This window comes from Bos grunniens, chromosome 7 (assembly GCF_055505025.1).
Source record: "Bos grunniens cultivar Pamir isolate PY7600 chromosome 7, Bosgru_T2T1.0, whole genome shotgun sequence".
NCBI classification, from domain to species: Eukaryota; Metazoa; Chordata; class Mammalia; order Artiodactyla; family Bovidae; genus Bos; species Bos grunniens.
In genome coordinates this window covers 86,593,722-86,616,221 of record NC_141171.1, presented here as the reverse complement: position 1 = coordinate 86,616,221, position 22,500 = coordinate 86,593,722, and the positions used below count along the sequence as shown (strand labels likewise).

The 22,500-nt window shown below is 37.2% G+C and overlaps 1 long non-coding RNA gene across 1 annotated transcript in view; it reads right to left on the bottom strand.

The window, feature by feature from the left end:
* The window catches only part of LOC147369925 (uncharacterized), a 28,772-nt gene extending 17,015 nt beyond the window's left edge, over window positions 1-11,757 (bottom strand). The window contains exon 1 of the long non-coding RNA XR_015168113.1: window positions 11,726-11,757. This is a non-coding gene — a long non-coding RNA (uncharacterized LOC147369925). The remainder of the gene's footprint in view (window positions 1-11,725) is intronic.
* Window positions 11,758-22,500: the final 10,743 nt, after the last annotated feature.

Sequence of the window (22,500 nt, the reverse complement as noted above, 5' to 3'; positions counted from 1 at the left end):
GGGATTCACAATCAATTTCTTGGGCAATTAAAGTTTACAGAATATTCTATTTATATGTTAAAATAATATTACTTAAATCAATTTCATGTGAAAGAAAAATTTACAGGCGAACAAATATAGGTTCACAGATTTCCCTTCCTTCCCATCAAATAATTGTAAATGCTTTTTTTTTTTTTGAGTGTAGCAGGTCTTATTTTTCCATTCAATTCCAGCTCCCTTATAAAAAGTTCAAGAGACTTCCTGGAAAATGTTAACATTAGAGGATACAACATCTGAAATAAATACTTTCAAATATAGTGACTTTATTTTTTTTTCATACAATTTATAAATCCCAAACTTCTCTTTTTGCTGTTGTGTTTCAGTGGCCAAGCCATGTCTGACTTTTTGAGACCATAAGGACTGCAGCATGCCAGGCTCCTTTGTCCTCAACTGTCTCCCAGAGTTTGTCCAAATTCATGTCTATTGAGTTGGTGATGCTATCCAACTATCTCTTCTTCTGCTACTCCTTCTGCTTTTGCCTTCAATCTTTCCCAGCATCAGGGGCTTTTCCAATGAGTCACTCTTCATATCGGGTGGTCAAAGTATAGGAGCTTCAGCTTCAGCATCAGTTCTTGCATTGAAATATTCAGAGTTGATTTCCTTTAGGATTGACTGGTTGACCTCCTTGCTGTCCAAGGGACTCACAAGAGTCTTCTCCAGCACTACAATTTGAAAGCATCAATTCTTTGGCGCTCAGCCTTCTTTATGGTCCAACTCTCACATCTGTACATAACTACTAAAAAAACCATAGCTTTGACTATGCTGACCTTTGAGGGAAAGTGATGTCTCTGCCTGTTAATATGCTGTCTAAGTTTGTCATAGTTTTCCTTCCAAGGAGCAAGTGTCTCTCAATTTCATTGCTGCTGTCACAGTGCACAGTCATTTTGGAGCCCAAGAAAATAAAATATGTCACTGCTTCCTCTTTCTCCCTTCTATTTGCCATGAAGTGATGGGACCAGATGCCATAATCTTAGTTTTTTGAATGTAGAGTTTTTTTTTTTAATTAATTTTATTTTTAAACTTTACAATATTGTATTGGTTCTGCCATATATCAAAATGAATCCGCCACAGGCATACACGTGTTCCCCATCCTGAACCCTCCTCCCTCCTCCCTCCCCATACCATCCCTCTGGGTCGTCCCAGTGCACCAGCCCCAAGCATCCAGTATTGTGCATCGAACCTGGACTGGTGACTCATTTCATATATGATATTATACATATTTCAATGCCATTCTCCCAAATCATCTCACCCTCTCCCTCTCCCACAGAGTCCAAAAGACTCTTCTATACATCATTATCTCTTTTGCTGTTTCATATACAGGGTTATTGTTACCATCTTTCTAAATTCCATTTATATGTGTTAGTATACTGTATTGGTGTTTTTCTTTCTGGCTTAAGTCAGCTTTTTCACTCTCCTCTTTCATCTTCATCAAGAAGCTCTAGAGTTCCTGTTCACTTTCTGCCATTACAGTGTTGTCACTTGCATATCTGAGGTTGGTATTTCTCTCCGCAATCTTGATTCCACTTGGGATTCATCCAGCCTGGCATTTTGTATGATGTACTCTGCATTGAAGCTAAATAAGCAAGGTAACGATATACAGTCTTGATGTACTCCTTTCCTAATTTGAACCAATCTGTTGTTCCATGTTCAGTTCTAAATTGTTGCTTCTTGACCTTCATACAGATTTCTCAAGAGATAGGCAGGGTGGTCTGGTACTCCCATCTCTTTGAGAATTTTCCATTTTTTGTGATCCACAAAGTCAAAGGCTTTAGCAGAGTCGTTGAAGCAGAAGTAGATGTTTTTCTGGAATTCCTTTGCTTTCTCTATGATCCAGTGAATGTTGTCAATTTGATCTCTGGTTCCTCTGCCTTTTCTAAATCTAGCTTGTACATCTGGAAGTTGTCAGTTCATATATTTCTAGGGTCTAGCTTGAAGGATTTTGAGCCTAACCTTGCTAGCATGTGAAGTGAGCACAATTGTACCATAGTTTGAATATTCTTTGGCATTGCCCTTCTTTGGGATTGGAATGAAAACTGACCTTTTCCAGTCCTGTGGCCACTTCTGAGTTTTCCACATTTGCTGGCATATTGAGTGCAGCACTTTCACAGCATCATCTTTTAGGATTTGAAAAAGCTCAACTGGAATTCCATCACCTTCACTAATTTTGTTCATAGTAATGCTGGGAGGGATTGAGGGCAGGAGGAGAAGGGGACAGCAGAGGATGAGATGGCTGGATGGCATCACTGACTCGATGGATGTGAGTCTGGGTTAACTCTGTGAGTTGGTGATGGATAGGGAGGCCTGGCGTGCTGCGATTCATGGGATTGCAAAGAGTCGGACATGACTGAGCGACTGAACTGAACTGAACTGAATGCTTCCTAAGGCCCCCTTGACTTCACACTCCAGGATATCTTGCTCTAGGTGAGTGGTTATAACACCAGTATGTTATAACACTATAACACCGTTGTGGTTATCTGGGTCATTAAACTCCTTTTTTTTAGAGTTTGTCTGTGTATTCTTGCAAACTTTTCTTAATCTCCTCTGTTTCTGTTGGGTCCTTATTGTTTCCGTTCTTTATCATGCTCATCCTTTAATAAATTGTTCCATTGTTACCTCTAATTTCTTGGAGAGATCTCTAGTCTTTCCCATTTTGTTGTTTTCATCTATTTCTTTGCTTTGCCCACTGAAGAAGGCCTTATCCCTTCCTGCTGTTCTCTGAAATTCTGCATTCATCTGGGTATATCTTCCCCTTTCTCCTTTGCTTTTCACTTCTCTTCTTTCCTCAGCCATTTATGAAGCCTCCTCAGACAACCACTTTGCCTTTTTGTATTTGTTTTCCTGAGTCATTTTTGGTCACTGCCCCTGTATAATGTTATGGACTTCTGTCCTTAGTTCTTCAGTCAATCTGTCTATCAGATCTAATCCCTTGAATCTATTTATCACTTCCACTGTATAATCATAAGGGATTTGATTTAGGTCATACATGAAAGGCCCAGTGGTTTTCTCTACTTTTTAAATTCAAGCCTGAATTTGGCAATAAGGAGCTCATGATCTGAGATACAGTCAGCAACAAGTCTTGTTTTTGCTAACTGAATAGAACTTGTCCATCTTTGGCTACAAAGAATATAATCAATCTGATTTTGGTATTAACCCTTTGGTGATGTCCATGTGCACAGTCCTCTGTTTTGTTGTTGGAAAATGGGGTTTGCTATGATCAGTGGGTTCTCTTGACAAAACTCTGTTAGCCTTTGCCCTGCTTTATTTTGTACTCCAAGGCCAAAGTTGCCTGTTACTCTAGGTATCTTTTGAATTCCTACTTTTTCATCCCAATCTCCTAAGATGAAAAGGACATCTTTTTGTGTGTGTATGTATGTTAGTTCTAGAAAGTCTTGTAGGTCTTCACAGAACTGGTCAACTTCAGCTTCTTAAGCATCAATTGTTGGGGCATTGACTTGGATTACTATGATATTGCATGGTTTGCCCTAGAAACAAGTTGAGATCGTTCTGTTGTTTTTGAGATTGCACCCAAGTACTGCATTTTGGACTCTTTTTTTTGACTATGAGGGCTACTCTATTTCTTCTATGGGATCCTTGCCCACAGTAGTAGAGATGATGGTCACCTGAATTAAATTCACCCATTCCAGTCCATTTTAGTTCACTGATTCCTAACGTTGGGTAGTTAGAATAGGAAACAGGAGTCCAAAATGGCAGTGGCTAAAAGACAAGGAAGGGAAAAACCCATGAAAATAGAATAAAGGAAGGTCAAAGGAAGGTCTGAGGACCAGAGTGAGGACCTCAGGTAGAACAAACAGCACTCCTGGCTAGCCCAATATACATAGGGCAGGCCCAGGGGGAGGAAAAACATAAAAAGAGGAGCCAAAGGGCTGGGGCTCTCTCTTCTCTTCAGGTCTTTTGGGTCAGCATGCCCTCACGCCTTGAGGATGTATTTTCCTTTATTTTCTAAATAAAACTGATCTGTCCCACTCTAACATAGACTGTCCAAGAGCTGTGATGTGCCAAGGGCTTTAACGTCCGTCACTTCAAATCTTTGCTGTGATGAGACAGAACCAAGGAGATTACACTCCCCTGACACTAAGATGGGACCGGATGCCATGATCTTTATTTTCTGAATGTTGAGCTTTAAGCCAACTTTTTTACTCTCCACTTTCACTTTCATCAAGAGGCTTTTTAGTTCCTTTTCACTTTCTGCCATAAAGGTGGTGTCATCTGCATATCTGAGGTTATTGATATTTCTCCTGGCAATCTTTATTCCAGCTTGTGCTTCTTCCAGTCCAGCGTTTCTCATGATGTACTCTGCATATAAGTTAAATAAGCAGGGTGAAATTAAAAGACGCTTACTTTCTGTATTGTTCATGGGGTTTTCATGGCAAGAATACTAGAGTGGTTTGCCTTTCTCTCTCCAGTGGACCATCTTTGGTCAGAACTCTTCACTATGACCCGTCCATCTCTGGGGGCCCTGCATGGCATGACTCATAGATTGACTGAGTTACACAAGCCCCTTCACCACAACATGTGGTGTGATCCCTGAAGGGTAACCTCCCTTTTACTAAGGGACTTTCCAGAAACTTGATGTTCCGTGTGGTCCTTTGCGTGTGTGTGTGCTAAACTGCTCAGTCATGCTCAAGTCAAGCAGGAGGATTTAGATGAAGTATATTTCCAAATTATTATCTTCCGCTAAAATGGTAGTAACACAGCTGCTATCAAGTTCTGAATACTACGTAACCTGAAGTGTGAGCATGTGCCTGTGTGCACACACACACACACAGTACCAAACAAACAAAACACCCCTGTGCAATAAACTAATCTATCTTTATTATAAGATGCCAAAATATGATTGTAATTGCAGTAGGGAAAAGCAAATCTGACTCCATATCGGTCTGTCTCTTTTACTTTAATCTTTACATTCTATTGCTTTTGCTAAAAGTTAATCACTAAAGGGATGTTGCCTATAGCTTAAAGTATACATAATGGCCCATCTTCTGGAAACCTGCCTCCCATGCCTGAGTGTTAAGCTAAAGTATCTTTATTTTGCTCTCAGGAAGCATCCTGACTAGGCCCACCTGTGAATGGCTACAGGAAAGAAGTCAACATACATCCCCTTTTGAGTCTGGCCAGAACCAGGAAATATTTGTAACAAATTACTCTTTTTTTTTTTTTTTACTTAACCTCCTTACCTCCTCCTCTTCATTCTGTAAAAGAAACTAGCATCCAAAACCTGGGTAAGATGGTTCTTTGAGACACTGGCCCAACATCTTGATCCTGCTTACTCTGTGAATAAGAGTAAGTAACTCTATTCCTTGCTTCAACAACTTACCTCTATTTACTGGCCTGTCGTGTGGTGAGCAGTACAAACTTGGACTTGATAACATAATTATAGTAGGCATAGTTATAAAAACCTACTAATTACTGAAAATCATGTTATGGTATCAACTTTCACCAAGTACATCACTATATATAAGATGTTGTGCTGTACAATTTGAAAGCTACAAAAAGTTATAATGTTTGGTCTCTGACACCTAGAAGTTTCAACTAAATGTAAAGACAGAGCATATACACATTCACAAATAAGTATAATAAAAAGTCAGATAGAAATAAATAGTATAGGAATCAGAGAAAAGATGGAGAAATTCCAGCAAGTCAAGGAGTCATTTAAGTTTGATAGAGATGTAAACTTTAAATTGGGCTTTGAAGGATATGTAGAAGTTACATGGATATTGATGTGGGTAGAAAGTTGTAAACAGGAAGATGGCACATGCTACATGATGAAGCAATGGCAGTGGGAAAAGTCTGCTTAGGCGATGGCTGTGACTGGAGTGAAAGCCCTCTGTGCAAGAGTAGGAATGAGGTGGGGGAGACAGTTGGTGAGCACCAAAAATTAGAGTCAGTCATTTAGACCTCATTCCATTCAAGAAATGTTTGAATTATATTTTAGGAAAATTATTGGAGGAGGAAATGACAACACACTTCAGTATTCTTGCTGGAAAAATCCCACAGATAGAGGAGCCTGGTGGGCCACAGTCCATAGGGTTGCAAAGAGTCGGATATGCCTGAGTGCACACACACACACACACACAATTAGGAAAATTAACCTGGGAGCTACCTGCAGTATAAATTTGAAATGTGAGGATTGGGGAAGGCAATTGGAGTGAGGTCAGCAAGACCACCATATGCATTTATTCTGGCTGTGCACAGAGCGTTTCTAGGGTACATTTACACAGACAGCAACCTCTGTTCAATGCCTTTTCAGATGAAAGGAAGATAACAAGTAAATAGTATCAAAACAGAGGACAGAAGGTAAAGAAACATAGGCAGGAAATGTTTGAATTAATGCACAAAATTAGAGTCCTAGTTAGCAAGGTCAAATTATTTTTCAGAAGACGGAAATGGTTTAAGTTCAAAGAGAAGGAGGCAATGGCAGGCTGATTAAAGATAAGATGTATTTAAAAGAACCAGTTTCTAAATAGATTGGCAATAAAAGCTCAAATAGTGGATCTGGTCTTTGATAACATTTGTATACTTTCCCTTTGAACCTAAAAGGAGGAAATGAAGATGGAAACAGATCATCATTTCATCATTATTTCGTCAAAGTACCACTATGAACCAACAGAGGTGACTAACAAAGCTATGAAATAAATTATAGAAAAGTCAGGTGATTCTGACACACCAACTGTTTGTATTCTTCCACTCAGGAAGGTTGAGAAAAGGATTTCATTTAATCTTGGGGCTAAGTGGTTGTACCTGTCACAATGTTGAATTTAAATACCTGGCATTTAAATTATAGGAATAAGAATTTAAATGCCTGTCCTCCAGACCACACAGGTCTCTATCAAAATTTTCGGGGGGAGGAGTGAGGTGAAATGTCTATTTTACTCAACAAAGTATCCAATGAAGATTTTATTTATGCCTAATGTCTTTAGGTCAGTTAATATGATGATATATTTAATTACACAACCTCCATTTCATCGATTAAGGTTATGTTACAAATCAACAAATATTTACTTAACATTTGACAATAATTAAAATATTGAGCTGGCATTTAGAGGCTGCATAGAGCTATAAGATTTCACTATTATCCTCAAGGAGGATACCATGTAATAGTTGGAAAGACCACACACATGTACACACACGAATAATATATGCCAGTATAAAATTCACAAGGTCACAAAGAATCAGACAGGACTTTGAAATAGAACAATAACAAAATAAAATACCAAATGGTTGGTAAAGCTAGCAAGAATTGGGGTCCCAGAGGAGAGAGTAAGTGATCATTGAGGGGCAAAGCTTTACAGAAAAGCATGGCTGTCCTGTACCCTGTAAGCTAAGTAGTGATACCTATTATACAATTTAATTTAAATGTGTGCTCTTGTTTAAAACCAAAGGGACAAGGTAATGCCAGGTACATTTACTGTAATTTGTAGTGCATATTATATTCATGAGTCCTGTTTTATTCATAACTGAATCATCACTTTGGACTGTCATAGCCTCTAACAATAGACATTTTTTTCCCCCTAAAGTAATGCATGATTATGGTAGGAATCCTGGAAAATATAAAGAAGTATACATATTAATATGATACACTGAAGTGTAGATAAAACATGATCCTACCAGAGATAAACACTATCAGCATATTGTCATGTCTTTTCAAGGCAGGATTGAATATTTTAATGTAGCCCTTATCTTAGTCTGTCTTGTATTTCTTGATGAGATTCTTCTAGCAGAATGTCTGTCCCCTAAGTTCAGTAACAGGAAATTCATCTTTTTATCTCTCTATTGAGCAAACCACCATTTTTTCACAAATATGTGACAAGAAATAGAGATCACTGTCTGCTTTTCACAGTAGACCAGTGAATTCCTGCCTTTTATATTTAAATTTTATGTAAATAAATGTTTTGCCATTCACAACTTATGTTCAAACCTAAATCTGAAGAACACTTCTTATATGTATCTTACTGTAGCTAAAAGACCTCTTAAGTAAAAATTTCTCTTTGTTATATATGATGCTTAAAGATTAAGTAATTTTTCTTTGTACATAATCGAAGCCCCCCCTTCCTACCCTTTTCCCTAGGCCACATATGAGATGTTCTTTTTCATAATTTTTTAGACTTCTGAGACGTTGATTCATTCTGCAATCATGTGCTCTGCAATGGGATGAAATTCTGAGAAATTGTTGGCAGCTGATTTCTCTGTAAGAAAGTTCTTAACTATAATAAGCACAGAATGATCTGTTCTAGTGTTCTTTAGCTTATGTTTAAGAATCACAAACAAGATTTTGAATATAAAGTTGGACTCTCCAATAATTGAGTATTTGTTTTGTTGCCTGTGATTCAAGTTTAGTTTTTTAAGTTTTAGGGAAAGAAATTAGAAAACAAAAGCAAAAAATCAGCATAGTGGCATACCACAGGAAACTATGTTCAATGGCTTAAGCTTGTGGGAATTTGCTAGACCTATTAATGGAGGTAGCTCAAATCTAACAAAGAAGCATGATAGCTAGGACTATATTTATTCCTTTAAATTCACTTTTAGAATATACTTATAACTGCATTTTTATTGAAAAAAGTAATATGTGCACAAGGTAAAAAATTCAAACTGTTCCATAAACCTGTTGCCTAGAGTCTATTATCAGTTTTATTGCATATTCTTCTAGCAATTTTTTCATACATTCGTGCATATTTAATCTATTTTTTCCATAGGTGGAAATAGAGTGTTCATACTGTTCCACAAGATATTATCTCTTACATCTCTTACTCTTACTTATCTCCTATTTCCATCTTTAAAAACAACTTGAATAGTATGTTATGAAAATTAAGCTACATCAGTTGTGTGCCAATGTATATGTGTTGTATTGTATTTCATTACTCTATATATTTCATACAGATATGCAATTTATTTATTCCCATAAAGATGATTATTCAAGTTATATCTGGAATTTTGGTATTTTAACAATCTTCCAACAAATATTCTTGTACAGTACCCTTATCTTTTCAGGTATGTGAAATAATAGCTCTAGAATAATGCTTGTAGATGCTACAGAAAAAGAGGACTAGGACACAAATTCATGACTTTTCGATTTGATACCAAGACTGGAAATCTTGGAGGTTTAACTCCAGATCATAGAAAATGAGTTTAGCAACACTAAAAACATCATGATCAGAACATTTTGCTTGAGGAGAAAGAGCTGGTCAGCTGCTTGGGTTGTGGGTAGAAAGCCTTCAGGGATAAAACCCTGGGTGTAGTTCAAGCACTTATGTATTTTGGGAGCTATCCAGAGTACTGAAGAAATGCCGCAGGAAGCAGTCTGTGCCACTTCACAGTCTGAAGACTGTGGTTTCTGGTAGAGAAACCACAGTCTTCAGATTTTATGTCTCTCCTGCTTTGAATCTTTCCCTTGAGATTTTAAACACTTCCTGCATCAGCTGTCACCCATCAGATTCTTCTTTCTCTGTCCTTAACTCACCCCATTCTCCATCTGTCTCAGTCCAAGCCTATTAGTTCTGCTTTCCCAACAAACCCAGCTATGACCCACTCCTAGCATTTGGTCTTATAATTCCAAGAGAAACAAACTAAAAACACAGCAGTACTAACACATGAATTTGACTGGTTCCTAATAATAGTCTCAATTTTCACAGCTATATACAAGTATCCAATAGCCCTCAAACAACATGGGTTTAAAACTGTATATGTAGGTCTGCTTAGTCATGCATTTTTAAATAAATATAGTAAATATAGAAAAGAAAGAAAGTGAAGTCACTCAGTCGTGTCCAACTCTTTGTGACCTCATGGACTGTAGCCTACCAGACTCCTCCGTCCATGGGATTTTCCAGACAAGAGTGTTGGAGTGGGTTGCTATTTCCTTCTCCAGGGGATCTTCACATCCTAGGGATCAAACCTAGGTTTCCCACATTGCAGGCAGATGCTTTACCTTCTAAGCCACAAGGGAAGTCATAGTAAATATAGTATTTTTTATTTTACAGATATTTAAATAAACTAATGTTGGGAAATATTGAAGGCAGGAGGTGAAGGGGACAACAGAGGATGAGATGGTTGGATGGCATCCCTGACTCGGTGGACATAAGTCTGAGCAAGCTCCAGGAGTTGGTGATGGACAGGCAAGCCTGGTGTGCTACAGTCCATAGGGTTGCAAAGAATTGGACACGACTGAGCAACTAAACTGAACTGAAATTAACTAAGTGTGGGAAAAAGTTTGTGTTCAATTAGAGATCACAATATGTGGGATTAAAAGAACTAGCATTTGAGTCTTTATTCTATACTAACTAGTTTTGGCTTCTTGCCCTCAAAGGAGTCATTTATCCATTCCTTCATTTTTGAGGCAGAGATATCAGTATGAGGATTTTCCACTGTGTGAAGAGGGGATCATGTCCATGCCCCATACTAGGTACATCAGAAGTTAATGCCAAAGTATCTTGGAACTTACTATTGCTGATTTTTGCTCTCCTTTTCAATATAGAGAATGAACTTCCTAAAATAACTCAATAACTTATTTACTCATGTAAATCATAATTGTTTGCAAATTTCTTCTGAAGCAAAGAAGATTTTTTTTTCCTTTCTGCTGAAGACAGCACAATGGATAACTTCAAAAACCCAGTATTTTCTGTTCCAGTGTTGTATTTACTTAATTTTAATATATGGACCTCTCAATACATTGAATATGTGGAAATATCAGAATTTCTAGAATTTTTCAGTTGGAAAATGTCAGAGAAGATATTTTTATGTATTTTTTTGTTTGTTTTAGACATTGGAAATCCTCTCACTGAAGGACTCAGGTTATAAGGGATAAGAGAAGGGGAGGGTGTGGTATAGTTTCTTCATCTGAGTGTGAGACAGAGACAGGGAGAGTGAGATTCTCAGAAGTATGAGAGTATAGTCAAAATTGGCCTAAACAAAAGAAAGTTGTTAGTTAATGTGTAAGAACAATTTAATAATGCAGCTTGATTCAGAGGCCTCAGTTACCCATTTTTGGGAGCAGGAATTGAAGAAGACTGAAGATAAGGGGGAAATTTGGTAAATGATGAAATCTGAAGAGTGTGGGTTCTCCAGAGCAGAAAAGCAGACAAAGGAGAGAGGTATGGAATGTCAGGATTGATCATGAATTATCCTCTCTTTAATATAATCTGAGAGCCATAAATAAAAAATGGGGCTGCTTTTTATTTATTGCTGGGAGGGAGAGGATTTGTGTAAATTGGATACTATTTTAGGGCTAAGTCACATAAATCTTCACTTTTATAGGTTTTATTCATGTGTTCCTTCATTTTCTGTCTTTTCTGCCCAATCCTTCTGGTTATTGAGTTAAAATCATATTCCTAGACAGATATATGAGTGAGGACAGAAATGCAAAGTTTATATTCCTAAGGTTCATGGTAGAGAGAGCACATGAAGACAGGGAACATCTTAGCCCCTCAAGCTCATAAATGTCTAGCAAAGGGAATTTATAGGCAGGTTTTACCATGATCACTTTCATTACAAGAAAAGCATCAGGCTCACCTGAATCTGAGGATTCTGCCCCCTGCTTTTTCAATTGTTTATGTTTGATACTGATTACCATAATTAGCAAAGAAAATAAATTTCAAAAAGGAGTGTAACTCTCATACAGTGCTTATGAAAACACAAGTTTTTTTGGCTTTTGGGAAAATAAAATAACAACATATACCTTAAAATTAAAGATCCACATATACTTTGACCCATTGATCTGATATCCGGGATCAACCCTAAAACAGTAAAAACTCATTAGATAAGAATCTAAACACACATACATGCAAATAAATTAGAAACATATTTGTATATTTTATAGAATGTCCTTGATGTATCATTAAGTGAAAAACATTAATAGGAACTTGTATGATACCATTAAGAGCAGAGAGATAAAAAAACAAAACCTCTATTAAAATACAAGTATACAAGTATAATGTTGAAACATAGAAACAAAAAATGAATATTATTAATATTAATATATTTAAAAATGAATATTCATTTGAAGGAATAATCAACAAAATGAAATGCAGCCTACATAATGAGAAAAATAATGCAGTTTATATATCATATAAGAGGTTAATACTAAAAACATATAAATAATTTATATAATTAATAGCAAAAACCCAAATAACTTGATTGAAAAATGGGCAAAGGACCTGAATAGACATTTTTCCAATTTTGGAAATAGACATTTCCAAAAATGTCCAATAGACATTTTCCAGTAGACACTTTTCATTCATTCCAATGAAATGAATATCATTTTCATAGATATATTCAAATGACCAAGATAAGAGATATATGAAAAGGTGTTCAACATTACTAATAATTAGGAAAACACAAATCAAAATCACAATGATATATCACCACATGCCTAACAGAATAGCTATCATCAAAAAGATAAGAGATAGCAAATGCTAACAGGAAAGCAGAGCAGAGAAAATCCTTGTGCACTGTTGGAGGGGAAGTAAATTGGTATAGCTTTATGGAGGTTCCTCAAAAAATTTAAAATAGAACTACCATATGATCCAGCAATTCTACTTCTGAGCATATACTCAGATGATGAGATCACTATTTTGAAGAAATATCCTCACCCCTATGTTCATTGCATCATTATTTACAACAGCTAAGACATGGAAGCAACCCAGATATATGAAAACACACACACACACACACACACACACACACTGTGGAATATACTATTCAGCCATATAAAGGAAATCCTGCCATTTGTGACAACAAGGATGGATCTTTAGAACATTATTCTAAGTAAAATAATTCAGATAGAGAAAGGCAAATACTATATGATTTCACTTATATGTAAAATCTTAAAAACCCCTAACTTACAAAAATAGAGATCATATTTGTGATTTCCAGAGGTATGGGGTAAGGGTGGAAGAATGGGATGAAGGCAGTAAAAAAGTACAAGCTTCTTGTTATAACACGAATAAGTACTGGGGATGTGAGTACAATATAATTACTATATTTAATACTGCTATATTGTGTATTTGAAAACTACCAAAAGAACTGATCCTAAAAGTTCCCATCACAAGAAAAAACTTATCTTTGTAACTATATGAGGTGATAGATGTTGTGGTAATCATTTCACAATACATGTATGTTACATCAGCATGCTGTATACTTTGTACAAGGCTCTATGTCAGTTATATCTCAATAAAACAATAAAGGAAAACAAGAACAACAGTAAAAAAAATACTTTCAAGTCTTAAAGATGTAAATTAACACAAGGTGAAAGCTAATGAAAAATATTTTAAAAAGAAGCTAAGAAAGGAGGTGCAGCTAATAATTATGCAATAATATTACAAACTGGGACTGTCCCAGGCAAAGAAGAATTTACAGTCAAACTTATAATTCACCCAAGTTTGCAAGAGTATTCAAATCCCATATAATGACCAGGACCACTGAATTTTAGTTTCTTTGAGCATTTCAGAAAATCATAAAATTGAGAATTGGTAAGAAGTTTAAATATTTTCTAGTTGGGTTACACAAATTTATAGAAAAGAAAATGAGTTATCCATTGCCTCACAATTCTATGGCACTAAAGTTATTTATAGAATCCTAGAATTTGACTCCCAGTGCAGAATTCTTGGGCTTCCCTTGTGGCTCAGCTGGTAAAGAATCTGCCTGCTAGGTGGGAGACCTGGGTTCAATCATTGGGTTGGGAATATCCCCTGGAGAGGAAAATGGCATTCTTTCTACTTTAACAATTATATACACAGTACAAATACTAGCATTTTGCTATCCAATAGGTCAGGTTTTCTTGCTTTGAGGCAAATGGTGTTTCCACATCAGGACTCAAGTAAAAATGCTTTTGTTAGAAAGTCATAAAGATCAACCCAGAATTGAGTTCAACTATAAACCTGATTATGAAAATAGGACACCTGAGTTTTTATCGTGGGTTATCCATCATTTTATAAAACCTACAATTTTCCATTTGCATGTGAATATTAAACTCTGATTTCAATAGTACAATCTAAAAAGTACCAGTAGTCAGTTCACATGGTTCCTACCGACTCAGACAACATATGCTTATATTCTAAAAGTATCACAAGAATATACAAGCCAGGTGTCATGGAGACATGGGACTCTTCTGGAGACACTGACTGTAGCTCACTTAGGATCAGTCTAGAGGAAGCTTCCAATGAGAAGGCTGTGGCCTGGGATGCCCAGAGTGTAAATGATTTAGTCTGGGTCCTAAGGGATCAGAGAAAGGAATAACATAATTTGGTGATCAGGAGTGCTACAATTTTAAGTGGGTTATTCAGTGTAGGCCTGTTGAAAAGGTGACATTGTGGCAGTGTAGGAGAGGTGATACAAGATAAAGGAGAGGGTGGAGGATGTAGGCAATTCTCCATGTCCTGTCATTTGACTTTGTGGGTGAGAGTGTGGGTTCTAGAACCAGATGGGCTGGGTTTGAAGTCTGAACCCACTGCTTTTAGATTGCATCACTTTGGAAAACTTAAACCTTGTGCCTAGTTGGCATCATCCATTAAATGCAGAATAATGGTTTTCTTGCCTTTAAAAGTTTTCCCCCAGATGAGATAATACTTGCAGCATACTTAGAATAATGCCTAAAATGTAGTAAGCAGAGATTACATATTAGCTGTTACTATTACTGGGGTTCCCTGGTGGCTTGCCTTCAATACCAATCTCAGGTCAAGCAGCATGCCAGAGACGAGGACTGGGAAGGCTGGTACTTGGGCTGCTTTCTCAGTTTAACTGAGAAAGCTGAAATCAAGATTGCTAGGAGAAATATCAACAACCTCAGATATGCAGATGACACCACCCTTATGGCAGAAAGCGAAGAAGAACTAAAGAGCTTCTTGATGAAAGTGAAAGAGGAGAGTGAAAAAGCTGGCTTAAAGCTCAACATTCAGAAAACTAAGATCATGGCATCTGGTCCCATCACTTCATGGCAAATAGATGGGGAAAGAGTGGAAACATTGACAGACTTAATTTTTTTGGGCTCCAAAATCACTGCAGATGGTGATTGCAGCCATGAATGATGCCTGCTCCTTGGAAGAAGAGTTATGACCAACCTAGACAGGATATTAAAAAGCAGAGACATTACTTTGCCAACAAAGGTCCATCTAGTCAAGGCTGTGGTTTTTCCAATAGTCATATATGGATGTGAAAGTTGGACTATAAAGAAAGCTGAGCACCGAAGAATTGATGCTTTTGAACTGTGGTGTTGGAGAAGACTCTTGAGAGTCCCTTGGACTGCAAGGAGATCCAACCAGTCCATCCTAAAGGAAATCAGTCCTGAATATTCATTGGAAGGACTGATGTTGAAGCTGAAACTCCAATATTTTGGCCACCTGATGCGAAGAACTGAGTCATTTGAAAAGACCCTGATGCTGGGAAACATTGATGGTGGGAGGAAAAGGGGATGAGAGAGGATGAAATGGTTGGATGGCATCACTGACTCAATGGACATGAGTTTGAGTAAATTCCAGGAGTTGGTGATGGACAGGGAGGCCTGGCGTGCTACAGTCCATGGAGTCATAAAGAGTCTGACATGACTGAGCGACTGAACTGAACTGAATTTAGTCTACCAGCCTTCAGTGCCACATTATCTCCATCATGATTAAAAAATTAAATTTTTAAAAAAATTTTTAAATCTAAAATTTAAAATTTAAATTAAAAAAAGTCAAAGCCTATTTTCCCTTCCTTCTTCTTTATTTTTGATGGGTTCCTAAAGTGAGAGATACAAAAACTTTCTTCTGTATTTCCCATTTATCAGTTAAGAGACCTAAGAAGGGAAAAGTATTTATTTATGTCAAGGATAGTTGTGTGATATAGCTTCTCTTAGTGATGACAAACTCCTTGATATTGGAATCCAGGTATCTTGGTGTTTTCACAGTACTCAGAATAATTCTTTGCCCAAAGTGGCAGATTAATATATACACATGTCAAATGATCAAATCATCGAAAGATTACAAGGATGGGAATAAAACGCAACAGGGAGCAAGGCTTGCCAAGCATGATTTGGGTAATTCAAAAAAATGCATTGAGACAAATCTAAATTATCAGCAAGAGAAAGTGAAACCATCTGGAAAGAAGGAACTGAGTCCTTAGCCTAAAACAAGAAGGGGGCCTGGAGTGAGGAGGGAATAAAGCAAAAATAGTAGAGAAACAGAATAAAAAGAGACAAGGAAGATAAGAAGATGGAAAACAGGTATGAGAGGCAGTTGCAGAGTTTTATAGGAAAATAAAAACAGTGGTTTGAAGCAACTGGGTTTTTGGCAACTAGAAACAGATGATAACAGGCGTGACAACCATGAAGCTGCAATGAATGTCTGTTCACAGACAATTTGTAATTCACTGATGCAGCTATTTGACAAGAGGTTTGAAAAACTACTTGAGAGAAAATTGAGGATATTGTGCATGTAAGACTTTTTTATGGTTCCTCATGATTATTTACTTTTTTCTAATAACAAAAAACTATTCTAAACAATGGCAATAATCTCCCTTCAAATTTTTGTGCAAATTGTTTTATTCTATATAAAAAGCACATCAGATCAGAAATGTGTGGAGGGGAGGCTTCTCAGCATTCAGTTTTATAGCCCTGAAGCTAATTCCACTTCTATGCCAAGTAGATGTTGGAAATTTTCCGTTGACTATTACACAAATTTCAAAAAGCCAAACCATTGAGTCAGAGGATAGTTTATGGCCCATTAACAATACATTGACTTCTCAGAACTGTAAACACGGCCTTATGGATCTTAATGTAATTGTTTAGGATGAGTGTGTTGGCAAGAAGCATTAGAGTCTGTTAACACAGTCTGGAAGGCAACGTGTTTTAAGCAAATCTGCAAAATGTTACCAACTCATTAAGCTAAGAGCTTTATGACTCAGTGTTCTAAAATGATTCTGTGAGACACTTCGGAATGAGGCTGTATATCCATTTCTGGTTCTGCCATGATTGATGTGTGCATAAAAGGGGCTGACTGCATTTCTCACTGCGTTATGCTGATGATGTTTCAACACGAGTTTAGCCTTTTTTTCTTCAACCTTATTCTTTTATTCTGTTATATAACTAAAAGAGTACAGAGAAGTACTTATATACATTCTATGGAATAGATTTTGCTGTATTTAAATAGAGTATAGGGGTTGCAACAACGTTTACAAGGCTGAGTTCTACAGATGCAGTATTAATGCCAATGCATCCCTCTCTCCTGGATGCTCCTTTAAAGTTCACTTTACTGCAGACACTGGGAATTGGAAGGGATTTAGATATCATACAGTCCAGCTTTGTACTTATGGAAACAAGGATTTCTAGAGCATCCCTGTTGGATAGGCTAAAATTCTGTACATTTCAGGGGAAACAGTTTTGATTCAGGGAAAGTGTTTTTAGTTGCAGACAGAAGAAACACAACTCAAACAAGCGGAATTAGCTCTCAAGACTGAAAAATTCAGCAGTGTTTCTCATTCACAGTATGGGTGGTTTGAAGGTTTCAAATGATAATATCATCTCTCTTCACCTCTTTATCTTGCTTCCTTTTTTTTCAGATGAATTTCTTTCCTGTGATCTCTTTGTGGTACCACAAGGGTTATATCATAATATCTCCATGGCTAGATCAAAGAGAAATTCTGTTTCTAATAGTTTGAGTCAAAGTTCTAGGTCTGAGTATAGTAGACTAACTTGCATCATAGACAAAGACTGGGCCCAGGGAGGAAGGAAGACACGGAGTCCTCAAGTTAGGTCATGTACTTATGCAAGTAGCTATCAAACCAGGATTTGGTAATTTTATTGATCTGACCTGGATTACTTTTAATTGTCATCTTTCTCTCATTCTCAACAACATAATGAGGCACAATTCTTTCTCCTACCTTTTCAGTCAATTCCCTTTCTTCTACTGACACTGTTACTTGTTTCAAATTGTCATTAAGGCTTTCCCTAGGACAATAGTTATAGACATCTCATTGTCTCTAGTCTTCTCTCCATTTTTTTATGTTGTTGCCACAGTGATCAACTTTAAACACATATTTAAATCTCTACTGCCTCACACCAACTCATTCACCTACTCCATTAAGATCTATCCATTCCTTTTCCATCTCAAATTCTTTCTAAAAGTTGAGCTCAATAATTTTCTCTCCTATTATCCCATAATTTTCTCTACTTTCATTATATAGTCTGTCTTTATATTAGGTCTTAGATGCTGGTGTCCTCTGTTAGATTATGAGTAGCTATAAGGCATGAACCATATTTTATCCATCTTTGTATTCACATAAGTACTGAGAATGAGGTCTTGCCCAAAGTAAAATTTTTATAAATGCTAGTCAAATTTAATGAATGAGGTGCTGAACTGTCCAATATAAACAATAAGTGTTTTAAGAGTCTTATCTAGGCCAAAGTACTTAAGGAAAGACACATATATTACTATGTAAGATTTTGCAATCCTATTAAGTAGGAGCCAAAATTAAGTTTCAGCATTTGGTCAATATCAGGAGACAGCATTCCATGGATCTCTTGTATTTCTGTAAAGCTCACAAATGAAACACTGTTTTTATTGTTATCTATCTTTTCAAAGATGTTTCTAATAAAAATATATGATCATGGAACACAGATCCAATGTCTTCCTCTAGAGCAAAATGTGTATTTCCCTATGTGAAAGTGAAAGTTACTTAGCCATGTCAGACTCTTTGTGACACCATGGACTATATAGTCCATGTAATTCTCCAGGCCAGAATACTGGAGTGGTTAGCCTTTCCCATCTCCAGGGTATCTTCCCAACCCAGGGATAGAACCCAGGTCTCCTGCATTGCAGGCAGATTCTTTACCAGCTGAGCCACCAGGGAAGCCCATATTTCCCTATAGTCTGTTATGAAAGGCTCAAATTTCCTAGGCTTAAGGTTTCTGCCCTATAATACAACCTGCGACACGTACAGGTGAACTTCTCTGATGGCTCACAGTAAAGAATCCACCTGCAATGGAGGAGACCAGGTTTGATCCCTGGGTTGGAAAGATCCCTTGGAGAAGGGAATGGTTACCCTCTCCAGTGTTCTTGCTGGCAAATTCCATGGACAGAGGAGCCTGGTGGGCCACAGTCCATGGGATCACAGAGTTGGACACAACTCAGTGGCTAACACACACACACACACACACACACACACACACACACGTGCCGGTAGCACCTGACTTGACCCTTTTCACAGAATCCTGTGAGAATTGGGACTCAGAAAACTAATGTAAGGAAAAGGTGCTCTTCTGACTACTGCTACTGTCAAGAGTTACAAACCCTTTACTCTTCACTCAGGTGTCTCATGCTTTCTGCCAGCTTTCATGAAACTCAGGCAGGCTAACTTGTTAATTTACAAGTAAGGAAAATCTCTGGACCTTCACAGTAATTAACAATTTGGGCTAAAATAGGTTCTAGTTTCTAGATGTTCTTATTTACTTATGAGACTTTGGTTTTTACAATGGTATACTGCAACAATGATATCCCAACAATGTTATACCACCGATAGAATTGTACTTGTAGTCTTATATGACTTCATTGGATATTTTAAATATCTAGGAGTGGATATCTAAAGAAACAGCATTTTGTTTATAAAATCTATAAAGTATAGCAAGAAGCAGTACATTGACAAATTAGAGCTACATTTGTTGATCACCGATCATATACCAAATATGTTAATGAATTCATTTTATTCTGTATTCTATATATCAGTGAATAAATATGACTACTACCCAAGGAAATCAGTCCTGAATATTCATTGGAAGGACTGGTGCTGAAGCTGAAACTCCAATACTTTGGTCACCTAATTTGAAGAGCTGACTCATTAGAAAAGACCCTGATGCTGAGAAAGATTGAAGGCAAGAGGAGAGGGGGATAACAGAGGATGAAATTGTTGGATGGCATCACTGACTCAAGGGACATGAGTTTGAGCAAACTGTGGGAGATTATGAAGGACAGGGAAGCCTGGCGTGCTGCAGTCCATGGAGTCACATAGAGTCGGACAAAACTGAATGACTGAGCAACAACTACCCACCTGTATAAACAAAAACTCTGCATGCTTCCCTGACTTGTCACTCTAATTTTCCTCTAGACATAATTAGACTTATATATCTAGAGATCTATTATCTTACGAGCTTTTCTGCTCCTTTCCACAGCCAGTACTTCTACTGTAACCTCTCCCTCCAATCAATGAAGTAATCCCCTAAATCTTCTCTCTCCTTCCCATCTTGTGATCCTCACCATCAGTTCTGTAGGCTGAACCAGAGTCAACATTCCAAAATGGAAATATGACCAAATTACTTTCTTAAAAAACCCATCCCTGACTCCCATTGCCTTTTAGATATAACCTATACTCCTAAATGACAGTGGTATCTAACAGAGACTCTAGAGGACAGTAGATTAAACAAGACAGAAGTGTATTTCTCTCCCAGATACCTGCTGAATGATAAACCATCAAGTGTTGATTTGCTCCTTGAAGTTATCATGAAATCTATGCTCCTCAAACCATTTTGCTTTACAATCCCTAAGGCTGTCCCTCATCCACAGGGTCTAAGATGGCTACATACCAAAATTATGTTCCAAGAGATTTGATAAAGAATGGGTATCTTATCTCTATAAATAGATAACTAGAAATTTGTTCATATCTTTTCTGCTTATATTCTATCAGTCAGAATTTAGTCCTATGTCCACACCCAGCTGCAAGGGATGCTTAGAAATATAGTTTGTGATCTGAAATACCAAATGCCCAGCGGAAAATCAGGGGTTTTATTATTATAAAGTGGATGGTAGATGACCATCAGCTTTTTAAATCTCACTCCCTCAATTGGACTATGAGCTTCCTAATGACTAAAACTATGCCTCAGTTCAAATTCCAACATTTAATAAAATGCTTGCATATATAGTTGACTAAAAATACCTGTATGAAAAAAATGAATGAGTGTTACGTTCATGACAACACTACAAATGCAAACATTAACACCTGCCTTTTAGATATGAAGAAGCTTGACTCATGAAATTTGATAAATTGATCAGCACAGAGATGACCTGCTGAGGAATAAAGTTTAGATCTTGAATCCAGGCACTTTTTATTCCACTCCACTGGTATCTCTTTCAATATTGTAAAGTTTCAAGAACATTTCAGCATAATCATGATTTACTTCAGTTGTATAATTCTGGATAAACTAGTTTTCTTAGTCTCCTCTCTCCCCATGAAAATATACAGTGGAAAGCTTTTGAGGGACATACTAATGCTGGTACATTGTAGGCTGGTACAAATGTAATTGTGATTTCAGACCATGAATTTTAAATCATTATAGCTAGGTTCAAGCACATCTTTACTAATCAAAACAGAAACCATTACAGTCAACACTTTTTGCCAATGAGAAATAAGTTTGTTTATTCCTGTAGCATAAAAATCTATGTCTTGGGATTTGACAAACTCTTGGAAAGGATTTTCTACCTCCTGTTTGTTGTGGAAGCATTTTCTCTACAAAAAGTTGATGCAATGCCTGAATAACTGGTAGTCAGTTGGAATAGGTCAGATGACTATGGCGGATAAGGCAAAACTTCATAGCCCAGTTCGCTCAACTTTTCAAGCATTGGTTGTGCAATGTGGGGTCAGGTGTTGTTGTGAAGAATTTGGCCCTTTCTGTTGGCCAATGCTGGCTGCAGGCATTGCAGTTTTTAGTGCATCTCATTAATTTGCTGAAAATACTTCTCAGATGTAATGATTTACCCAGGATTCAGAAAGTAGTAGTGGATAAGACATGCAGCAGACTGCCAAATGATCATGACCTTTTTTTGGTGCAAGCTTGGCTTTGGGAAGTGCTTTGGAGATTTTTCTTGGTCCAACTACTGAGCTGGTCATTGCCAGTTATCATATAAAATCCACTTTTCATCCCATGTCACAATCCATTCGAGAAATGGTTCATTGTTATTGCATAAAATAAGAGAAGACAACACTTTAAAACAATTCTTTTTTTGATTTTTCAGTCAGCTTGTGAAGCACCCACTTATTGAGCTTCTTCACCTTTCCATTTTCTTCAAGGGCTGCACTCAATGTGCCAGTAAATTTGGAAAACTCAAAAGTACCATAGGACTGGAAAAAGTCAGTTTTGATTCCAGTCCCACAGGAGGGCAATGCCAAAAATGTTGACTACCACACAATTGCACCCATTTCACATGCTAGCAAAGTGATGCTCAAAATCCTTCAAGTTAGGCTTCAACAGTACATGAACCAAGAACTTTCAGATGTACAAACTGGATTTAGAAAAGGCAGAGGTACCAGAGACCAAATTGCTAACATTTGTTGGATCATATAAAAAGAAGGGAATTCAAGAAAAACATCTGCTTCTTTGACTATGCTAAAGCCTTTGACTGTGTGGATCACAACAAACTGGAAAATTCTTAAAAAGATGGGAATACCACACCACCTTACCTGTCTCCTGAGAAACTTAAATGCATGCCAAGAAGC